This window comes from Trichosurus vulpecula, chromosome 6 (genome assembly GCF_011100635.1).
Source record: "Trichosurus vulpecula isolate mTriVul1 chromosome 6, mTriVul1.pri, whole genome shotgun sequence".
In the NCBI taxonomy this organism is placed as follows: Eukaryota; Metazoa; Chordata; class Mammalia; order Diprotodontia; family Phalangeridae; genus Trichosurus; species Trichosurus vulpecula.
In genome coordinates, this window is record NC_050578.1 from 87,217,216 (window position 1) to 87,227,097 (window position 9,882).

General features: G+C 37.0%; 1 protein-coding gene across 7 annotated transcripts in view; it reads right to left on the reverse strand.

Moving 5' to 3' along the window:
• NPY5R (neuropeptide Y receptor Y5) overlaps window positions 1–9,882 on the reverse strand; it is a 176,926-nt gene that overhangs the window by 166,618 nt on the left and 426 nt on the right. For 2 of the 7 annotated variants that reach the window (XR_005010642.1, XR_005010645.1), the window contains exons 1-3: window positions 9,447–9,784; window positions 4,703–4,772; window positions 1,468–1,566 (exon numbers count right to left, since the gene is read on the reverse strand). The gene's annotated coding sequence lies outside the window, so the exon portion shown is untranslated. Of the gene's footprint in view, window positions 1–1,467; window positions 1,567–4,702; window positions 4,773–9,446; window positions 9,842–9,882 lie in introns of those variants that run through there. The other 5 variants (XR_005010641.1, XR_005010640.1, XR_005010643.1 and 2 more) reach the window with 5 other exon arrangements.

The following is a 9,882-nucleotide window of genomic DNA, read 5'->3' on the forward strand; positions in this document are numbered from 1 at the left end:
TCTCCTCTTTTACTCCACAGTTACTAACCCTAATTCTATTATTGATACCTTAACTAGTTTTCCTAAACATGATCAATGCTGATGAGACTTAAGAACATCTTGCAATTATTTTCTCCCCTTGTGAATGTGTACAATTCATGTTTCATATATCAATAACTTTATTTTTCTTTGTCCATTAAAAGCAACTGTTTATTGGTTCAAGAATATTCACTTAATTTTCTAGAAAAAAGGTTTGTAAAACCATTGCTTCTGACCATCAATTTTCAGTGGTCCTTAATATCACATATTTTATATTATATTAAATATGGACTGGAGATAGGAACTGCCCTGTGATTTTATTGGTATCAGGAACTCTCAGAGGAGAAAACTCCCCTAATAATACCAGTCAGTCCCTTCTCTGGAACTTATTAGTCTTAAGTTGCCTGGAGCACTGAGAGGCAAAGGGACTTGCCCAGGACCACTGAGCTAGTATGTATCAGAGCCAGGACATGAAACCAAGACTTCCAGGTTCCAAGGCCAGTTCTTTATACTGCCCCTCTATATTAAAATATCTCTTTTAACTGGCAAAACTCTGGATAATTTGAGTACTGGTTATAGTACTGATCACAATAGGTCACTGGTTGTTTCAAGTGGACTGGGAAATAATAGAAAATCTTCTCATGCTAGCATGGACCAGGAAGTGAATCCAAATCTTTGAATGGAAAGAGCTGGTTTATGGGCAAAAGCATGGATTCTTAACAAAGATGAGCCAAGGCAAACAATATCCCAAACAAAATTCAAAAATTATATTCCCCCATATTTTCTTATAGGAGGCTTTGAGTCTTCACTGTAACACATGAGATGGAGATGTTAAAAATATGGCCATTTACAAATATTTAGACCCTTCATTAAATGTCAGACCCTGGATTCTTGAAGATTATGCCAGGCCTACCAAGTTAAAAGCTTTGAATATGAGCTAATGTCATTTGAGAATTAACTAAGTTCAGAGAGGCTCCTCAGAAAGATGGCTGCCAGTTGCCCCTTTTTTTTTTTAGCCACATCAACTCATCAAGCCATCTATTAAAGCACAGATTGCATTACAACTCACATCACTAGAGGGAGAACCCATACACTGATGATATCACAGATCTTTTGAATTACATTAAAATAATTCTCTTATATCTTATTGCATGTTGTACTCTAGACCCCATCTAATTTGCTTACCCCTAGTATGGACTCAAACCCCCAAAATATATGGAATAGATGATATATCTGGATCCAAATGATGTGGTATCTGCATTGATTAAGATTCAATATTTTGGTCTGCTGTTTAATTTTCTGGGTAGACAAATACAATAATTTAAGTTATTAAAGCTCTTCAATAATGCTTCTTTTCAGTCTTTAAAAAAAAAACCTATATATAAATACTCCTCCTCAGGAGTCAAAACCTATAGTCCTGCCTAGGTACAATCAATGACTATCAGTTACCTGGAGAAGCCATTCCTGAAGGTATAGGACCAATTCAGCTCCTGTTCCAGGGCCCAAATCACTGGCTCTCCCGGCTGCAATCAAACCACTGGTAGCCACCTGTGGGATTGATTAGTGAAGGCTCCATCATATGAACGGTCTAATTAGAACTGTGAAACTGATTTGCTGCCTACCCACAGCTCTTCCTTTTCTGTGGCTAACAAATCCCTCCAGCTTACCTTCTATCTTCCTACTCCTCTCATCTTTCTTATCTCAATAGATACAAATCCTTTTCCCCATTACTTCTCCCTATAGCAATATCATGACCTATCTCAGCAAACTCTTCCATATTCCCTATCTCCTTCTGCAACACCTATTCTACTGTCAGCAACAGACTCCATTTTATTCTCAGACTCATCCCCTTATGCTCTTTCTCCTTTTGGGGATTAAACAAAACCTGGCTTTTCCACAAGGGCACTGTATCCTTGAACACACTATCCAATGCTGGCCACTCCTATTTCCCTTGCTTCATTGTGCCAGAAGGAGGAATTACTCTACCACTGCCATTTTCAGATGCTTTTCTTTATACTGCTCCTCTCCAAACAAGATGCCATTACTTGGTCACCAACACTGAAAAACCTGTTTCCCTCTAAAGTTTAAACTTCTCAATTAAACCATTCTTCTGATCTGTCACTGCCACTAACTCACCTACAAGTCATTTTCTTACCTGCTTCAACAATATTCTTTCCCCTTAGCTATGCTATCATCCTAGATAACTTCACTATTCATATCAAAGACCCCTTGAACACTTCAGCCTCTGTGTTCCCTAACCTCTTCAATTTTTTACCGACCTCCATCTTCATTATATTTCAGTTATTTACGGGCATAACACTCAAAACTAATGAACCTCAAAATTACTGAATTCTCAGATTTCTTTCTCTTGACTAGTCAGTGTCTTGTCCTACCTTCCACATTTTCATTCCTCTTGAACTCGCTGTGTCTTCCTTAGTACCACCAGTTCCTCTGAACCCTCTCTATTTCCCTGGTCCATCTAGCTGTTCTAGCTATGCTCAAGCCATTTGGTTCATGAACTCTACTCCATCCTTCAATCCCTACCCCCTTTGACATTCCATTTTTCACTTCCTCATAATTTCAACTCTGGAAAACCTCCTTTTGTGCTTCCGCACTATTAAGTGTATCTGGGGGAAGAACAGACCCCTGAACAAATTTGGACTTTCTCATCTTCCTCACCACTCCCCTTCCTGCCCATACTGTATAATCAGTTGCTAAGTCCTACTGATTCTCTCTCATCTCTCTTTCTCATCCATCCCCTCCTTTTGATTGTCACTATTATCATCCTCCTTTAGGTCCCCATCACCTCTTTCTTATGCTATTAGCCTCCTGCCTTCTTCCTTTGATAAACAACTCCGTTGGCTTCTCAAGGTTTACTGAACACTATCTGTTCTCCTTAGCTTGGGATTCAAGGACCTCCACAATCTGGTTCCATCTTGCCTTTCTTCACATTACTCCCCTTCTTATTTTCTATGCTTCCAACAAACTGAATTATTTACTATTTTCTGATCTTATCCTGTATTCTCCCCCAGATGTTCCCATGTTTGAAATGGATCCCCATCTATCCCTCCCTCTGACACCAACATGTACACATACAATCCCATCTTTTTAAATAATTCTTTTTCTATAAAATCTAGTTCAAATATCCTATCATCTTTGATGCCTCTCTTTATACTGCTCCCCTCCAAACAAGATGTAACCTGTTCTAAATTTTTTTCATGCCACACTTACCTCTCCCCTATGTATTAAAGTGTTAGCCTCAGAATCAGGAAGACCAGAGTCCAAGTCCTAGCTCTGATACATACCAGCTATGTGTGACCCTGGACAATTCATTTGGCCTCTTAGTGCCCTGAGGCAACTCTCAAGGACAGAAAATTACTGAGAAAGTGTTCAGCATGTGTGTGAGTAGAGGGAATGTCCTCACAAGTAATTCCCTACTCCAATAAAATCACAAGTCGGAACCCCTCTCTCCCCCCCAAAAAGAATAAAAAAGACTTGTATTACAATTATTTGTGTATATTTCATGCCCCCTACTAGATTTTAAGCTTCTTGAGGGCAAGGACTACGTTGTTGTTCATTTCTATATTCCTAACAATTACCATAGTGTTGTGTGTATATGAGTATTTAATATATGTTGACTTTAATGAATAAAATGTTAATTGATAGTAACACAAAGACAAATGCAATGATTTCATTTTTAGGAATTTTATAACTAATACTATCTTTTTTTAACTAAGAAAAAATAAGTTTAAAGATATAATTTGCATGCACAGGACATTTCAAATGATGTGTGTGTGGGTGGAGGGGCCTCAAAAGAGCTTATTGAAAGTTGCAATATGATATAGTGGGATGACTGCTGTGCTGGGAATCAGTATCTAACATGGATTTCACCAGCTGATACCTTATAACTCACTTCACCTCTCTAGGTTTCTGCTTTATAAAGTGTCAAATGATAAGGCAGGATTAGTCAGTCTTGGTCTAGAAGGCCAACCCAACAAAAGCCAAGGTCATAGGATCATGGATTTATGAATTGTAAAGAGTGTTAGAGGGTATCAAATGGTACCTTCCAGTAGTGATTATCTGAGCCTATAATTTCAGACTTTCATAGTCTATATATTCTGATATACTGATACAAAACTATATCAAATATACTATAGGAAGCACTCAGTGTTATGTAAGCTTACAGTTAATTACCAGATGTAACATATAGTGTGACTATATCTTTAAGTGTTCTAACTTCTAAGTGTTATAGGTAATCATACTCCCAAGGAACATATCAGTTTAAACAAATGGAAGAACCATTTATTCCCCAACCTTAATCGTCCAAACAGCACAATAGCACATTAAACTTTGCCTGCTGGGAGAATACAATCAACTGAATTCAACATTATTAGTTTACAGCAATGAATATGGAATGGTTAGACTAAGCCAGAGCTGCAGAAGAAAGAACATAAAGACCATTGAACTCAGGGCCTAGGGCTTTTTTTGTGTGTGAAAAGGGTTATTTCTGAGCCTTCAATTCTTCAAGCACTCATAGCTCCAGAGTAAAGGCTAAATAATACTGCTAATCATATACATGCACATAAATTCCATTTGTAAACATCCAGGTGAGGACTAACTAAGCAATATAATTTCCTCCCCAAACCTGATTGTGGTGATTTGCAGATGGGCAGAAAATACCTACCTAAATGAGAACAAGTTCCCAATGTCTTCCTCCTGAAAGATTTTGTATGTCCGTGTTAAGGTGTAATTGCCTAAAAAGGAAAAAAAAAACATAATAATCCCTGCTTTTGTTAAGTTTTTTAAAAATATTTTGAAACTTTAATGTTGGTATTTAGAGATTTAGTTCTTTTTAATAAGCACATGGGGAAAAGAAATTGGTAAAGTATTTTCTTGGGCAACCAATTTTCTTCTTTTGGCAATTAGGGAAACCATGTGGATAGATAAAGGTACTATAATACAAATTTGAGAAGGCTGCGTTTGCAGGTTCACATCACAAAGATGGCTGCTATGACTGTGCCTTTGCAAGTGATTGTGTAAGGTAGGAAATTCAAATCTTTGAATTGGGAAGATCTTTTTCAGAGGCTTTAATATAATATTTGAATAAAGTCAAAATTCTTTGGGTTAATAAACAGAGTACTACCAACATTAGTCCCAAGATTAAAATGGATTTTTGCAAATATTTTCATATGAACTTTCTAGATCAGTAAAATGAGTAATTTGGACTATATATAAAATACAGATTTGTTTACCTAAAGTATAAATCCAGTAAGATTGTAAATGTGTATTATCTGTTTACAAATACCAAATAGATCAGGTGGGGCTAATCTGCTTATTTACAAATATAATTTCCCTGAAAATTAGTTTTAATACAGTCACAAGAGAGCATAGTGGTTAATCTAAACTGCAACAATCTTGTAGAGGTCAAAATTCAAAAACAAAAAATTAAACTACTATAAGAAGTGATTAATACATTGTATTCATCAAATATGAAACATTAATGCAGTAGCAAATGGATACAAATTATAGACAAAAATAGGTGCTAGAACACATTTATCAATTTACTTGGATTTAGACATTTAATTAAATACAAGAAGCATGTTTTAAAGAGCCTACTTATATGCAAAGCATTGTCTTAAGCTAATGAATATACTTTATTGGACAGCTATAGAAAGGCAAAGTATTTACTGCATGAACCCTTCTCTGGTCTTCCTTACAAATCTGATCAACTGCTTTCAAAATGGTCGTCTTTGGCAAGAAAGCAATTGCTTTAAAATATTTCTTTCAAGGGCAACAGATGCTGACATCTATGTAATAATAATCTAATTCTTGAAAATATTCCACTATTTGCTCACCTGCATACAATTTCCATCTAATTTTATTTATTTTATTAAAAGTAAAACCTTTTTTTTTAAAATTCCATTCATATAACTGCAAATATGAAATATGGACAGCAATGGAAAGGCACAGTTAGTTCTAAGAGAGACCTGTTAACAAATGTAGAAAAGATGGATATATTTTGTTTCAGATATAAACTGTAAATAAATTAAAATTAAGCAGAATATTCATTTATAAACTTGTTGCTTTTAGCCATGGGAAAGTAATAGTATCCAGAAAAATGACTGTTATGTGGCATATTTTCATTCTGCGCTATGCAGTTGTTAAATGGTAATAAGACGACACAGCTTCCAGTAAGAGGTTTGAAATAGCACAATTGTGTTTGAAAGAGGTTTTAAAGTCTTTGCAAACTATGAAATGTTGTGATTTAAGGAATGTATAGATTTGCCTTGGTTGCTTTTGGGGTTGAGGGTTTTGGTGTTGGGGGGAATAGGTAAAGGGTTAGGTAAGGACTTGCTAGTAAGAAACAAGTGGCACTGCAGTTGATTACATAAGCACATATATATGCATGTCAGGTTCACAAGTCGCCCTCTCCTGAATTTCATGCAGACGGTTGGTAAACAGTCTAACGCCCCCACAGTCTTCATCCCTGCCTCCATCTTGGGTCCCTTGATTCCACATAGGCCATTTCCTCTCAATATATACTATGTAATGCCTTAAAAGATGCAAATAATGACTATAATATAAAATCCCAGACCTTCATAGTAGTAAAGAACCTCAGAGCCTATCTAAAACCAACCCCAGCTGAATAGTTACCCCATCTACAATCAATCCCAACAAATAACAGTCTCCATTTGAAGAAAAAATTGTAAAAATTATTTAAGGATAGAATGTGATTAACCAACCACTATTTTCCCTACAGATGGACAATCTATTATTACAGAAATATATGTCTAGCAAATGTTGCACAACATTTTGCAGTATTCAATGCCAAAGAGTAAAACAGTTGTTCCTACCGATGGGAGGTACGGAACTAGGGTACACTCTAGTGGAGCTCTGCCCAAATGACTGAGTTACATAAGGATCAATGATCTATGCAGGGGTTTCTGAAAGACTTAGCTTCCCTTTCTACTAAGACATCTAGAATTATAGTAACATGATTCATAAGCATCTTCCATTGAATATTCACTTTAAAACATATAGAACCATTTAACACATACCATACATGAAAACCATAAATTGCCAAATAAACAGGAAAATTAGGGTGGGGCAAGTTCAGTTTCTAGTTCAACTCTTATGCATGAAGGCATAGCTTCAATACTGAGCAACCCTTGACTATCCCTTTTCTAGTTGTTCACAAAAGTCTTACTAATTTTACTACTGAAATAGCTCTTGAATTCACCCCTTTCTTTTCATTTCACTCATCGTTTTTCAGGCCTTAATGAGTATAACAGCCCCTGAAATGGTCTGCCTTTCTTCAATCCATATAATAACTGGTTGCCAGATGAACCTTTAAAGATTTCTGCTCAAGCCATTCTTATTAAACTCCTCAGCCTGGCCTTCAAGGCCCTATCATTTCTTAGCTTTACCACCTTAAGCAACAGTCTCCTTCACAGCCATTTAAAATATTCTCTATTTCTTCACCAGAGCATACCTTCCTTTTCTTTGCCTAATTGAATTTTCTGCATATTTTAAGACCCAACTCAAATATCACCTCCTCTAAGACACTTTTCCCCCTCATACCATGCATAGCATCTTGTTTCATAACTCTATAATGCAGTACTTATCAGGTAACAATATATATTATAGTTCTGTTATTTTATCCCACTACTAGGCTAGCAATTCTTTGAGGGCAGGAACCACATCCTTGTGAAGCAACAAGTACTTGATAAATTGCCTGTTGCGTTCCATGTATTTTTATATAGCATCTAATACACTTCCCCCCCACCCTTAATAAATGCCTTCAAAACATCAATTCTTCATTTTCTTTTACCTTTAAAGGCAAGATGAAGAGTAAGGATGGCAAATTTCATATCCTCCAGAGGCCAGGACCCAAATGAGCATACAGTATGTTTTTTTTTTTTTTGCCTTAAATCAACACATAAACATCAAGCCTCCATTTAAGTTCTTAACTGTAAACAGCATTTTTTCCCCAGATGCTTGATCTATAAAATAAACATTAGAATTATTTTGTATTCACTGGTCTCACTTAAATCTATTGGGTCTTTTACTTTATTTGGGTCTATGCTAATCAATCAGTGATGACTGATCAATTGGTTGACTCAAATCATCTAAACCAATAAATGACGAACAAAATACCATTAGATTCTGGAGGTTTTTAGAAGATAAATGTGACGTTGATTTACTTATCCTACTCAGCGGATGACATAAACCTGATTTATCTAGAAATCCCAGACACACCAAAGGAAGACATAGAGTTAACTAAAGCAGGTGCAATATAACCAAGTCTTTGCCATAAAGATTATTCTTCCTCAGGGACTGCCAAGTTGAGTCACAGGTAAATAATTATTGCTCTGTTACTTTTGATAAATATCTATAGGCACTGAATAGCAGTTCTAGCTCCAGTATTAACAAATTTGATAACTTTACAACAAATACGAATAGTTACTTTTCCAAAGTCAAATTTTCTTCTTCCCTTCACAGAGTTGTCTATTTTTGAGACCATTTCGGGAGGAAGGAAAGGGAATTCATATTGGAACAAGAACCGGTTTTTCTTAGGAAGTCTAATCTTAAGGGATCCTATTTGCTTTCACTGTCAACCTTAGAACTATCCACCATCCAGTCTCTTCTCTAATCCAGACAACAATCCTTTGCCAGATGCAATTTTCCAATCCATCATTTCATTAACTCATGCAAGCAATAATTTCCTTAGAGCATTAGGATTTTTACTCTATTACCATTACATTTTACTTCATAGCATACTTCTATTGCTCCTTTAGCTTATAATCCCCTCAGTGCCTAAAACTTCATACATTTTGGTACAACAGAAATTTTAACTGTCTATTACGAAAGAGGCATTTAGTCACTCCCCCTGTGCAATAACTTACAAAAACCTGCTGCAAATGCATCAAGTCTAACCTCCCCTTCATAACTTTCTAGGTTTTTTTTATAACCTTGCCCAACCCATCCATAGATGGGTGGACAGCTTTATTTACTACTATTTCCCAACAGGAAGCCTTCACTCCAGTTGGCTCGTTCTCATCATTTCATGAATGTGCTATATTTGGTCCTGCCTTTGCTTAGGATATTTTTCTTTACCCAAAATAACCCGACTCCCCCAATTCTAGCTATTCCTTAACATTTTTTGGCTGAGAAACAATTTGCCAAAAGAAAATAAAACAAAAACCCCAACTGTTTACTACTCTATGAAGCTCTTTTTCTTAGCTCCTAAGGACCACCACACCGATAGATTCAATATAACAAAATTTTTGCTTTTCCAGTATCATTACTTCAATTACCCAAGAATCACGTCTTTATGCTTCTCTCGAATATCCCCCTCCCCTCTGCGGTGCAAAGCTGGGCACAGAATAACCGCTCAATAAGTATTCATTTTGTGGTCGCTGACATACCTGTGGCCGGAATGATGCCCTGACAGGGAACCAGAAAGTGCTGCCCTCACCACGTAAGCACTTCTCAGCTTCCCCTGCTAAGCGTCCATATTTACGTTTCCTAGGCAATGGCATCCCACCCATCCTGCGTAAGAGGGGTCGCTGGAAAAAGGCGGCCTACCGATCTCCACACTCCCGGCAACGTTCCAAGATCGCATCGGACACCGCTGCTCCTCTCTATAGATTCTGAAAGAAAGGTACACACTGTCAATATAGCGGCATCAGAAAAAATCTGGTGAAATAAGCTACAAAAGCGTTTTACAGCATAGCGGTCAGGCCTCTAAAAAACCACCGACTCATTGCCCTCTTTCCCAGAAGCGCCAACGTCTGGCGCGGTGACGCCATTCCGCTCCCCCGACGCGACCTTACGTTGGGGACAGCAGGAACGTGCTGCCAG